General features: G+C 35.5%; 1 long non-coding RNA gene across 1 annotated transcript; it reads right to left on the reverse strand.

The window, feature by feature from the left end:
- Positions 1 to 988: 988 nt before the first annotated feature.
- On the reverse strand, positions 989 to 1,243 carry LOC108525684 (uncharacterized). Its single transcript, XR_001884318.1, has 2 exons — positions 1,152 to 1,243; positions 989 to 1,042 (listed from the first exon to the last, which is right to left on the reverse strand). It is a non-coding gene; the product is annotated as an uncharacterized LOC108525684 (long non-coding RNA).
- Positions 1,244 to 1,453: the final 210 nt, after the last annotated feature.

Below are 1,453 nucleotides of genomic sequence, written 5' to 3' on the forward strand. Positions count from 1 at the left end.
TCTACAAAGAACTCAAACAAATTTACAAGAAAAAAACAACACCATGGGAAAATGGGCAAAGGATATGAACAGACAGTTCTCAAAAGAAGACATCTATGCAGTCAACAGACAAACAAAAAAATGCTCATCATCACTGGTCATCAGAGAAATGCAAATCAAAACCACAATGAGATACCATCTCACACCAGTTAGAATGGCAATCATTAAAAAGTCAGGAAACAATGATGCTGGAGACAACGTGGAGAAATAGGAATGGCTTTTATACTGTTGGTGGGAGTGTAAATTGGTTCAACCATTGTGGAAGACAGTGTGGTGATTCCTCAAGGATCTAGAACTATAATTACCATTTGACCCAGCCATTCCATTACTGGGTATATAACCAAAGGATTATAAATCATGCTACTATAAAGACACATGCACACGTATGTTTACTGAGGCACTATTCACAATGGCAAAGACTTGGAACCAACCCAAATGTCCAGCAATGACTGGATTAAGAAAATGTGGCACATATACACCACAGAATACGGAATACTATGCAGCCATAAAAAAGGATGAGTTCATGTCCTTTGTCGGACAAACTATCACAAGGACAGAAAACCAAACACCGCATGTTCTCACTCATAGGTGGTAACCGAACAATGAGATCACTTGGACACAGAGCAGGGAATATCACACACCAGGGCCTGCTGTGGGGGTGGGTTTTAGGGAAGGGATAGCATTAGGAGAAATACCTAATGTAAACGATGAGTTGATGGGTGCAGCAAACCAACATGGCACATGTATACCCATGTATCAAACCTGCACATTGTGCACATGTACCCTAGAACTTAAAGTATAATAACAATTTTAAAAAGTTTCTTAATACAATAGTTGGTTTCTAATTCTCTTAATACAACATATTTAAATGGCAAGGAAAAAATGAAAGTACTTTACTTACAGTTGATCCAGGATGTGGTGGATTATCAATGGGTTTTACCACATTTTGTCTTTGTGTGGAATCAAGAAAGACATCATCCCAGTGTCCTTTCTCAATTAATTCCTTGAAAATAAATTTATAATCATAACTATCAAAATATTCATTATACAACAAATAAATATATTTATGTTTCAGAAAATATGACCACGTTCGAGTGAAAAGAATACATTACCTTTTTAATTTTGGAGAGTTCAGTTACTGCTTGCTTATTTCCAGGTTCCAGAAGTAAAACAGTTTCAAAATCTAAAGTGAGTTTTTTAAAAATATTACAACATAGTTAAAATGTGGAGTTTTCATATTTGCATGTATATTCATGATACATTCAGTTGGTAATCACATTTTTAGCTCAAGAAGTTTTACTCGGATTACTAGGAAACAGGTGAGCTATAGTAAGAACCTTTACTGAACACTGTTGTAGTTGTTTTATATGAATTTTCACGTAACCCTCACTACAATCCCACTTTAAAGGTGATA

This window comes from Rhinopithecus bieti, unplaced genomic scaffold (genome assembly GCF_001698545.2).
Source record: "Rhinopithecus bieti isolate Rb0 unplaced genomic scaffold, ASM169854v2 repeat_3359, whole genome shotgun sequence".
Classification (NCBI taxonomy): domain Eukaryota; kingdom Metazoa; phylum Chordata; class Mammalia; order Primates; family Cercopithecidae; genus Rhinopithecus; species Rhinopithecus bieti.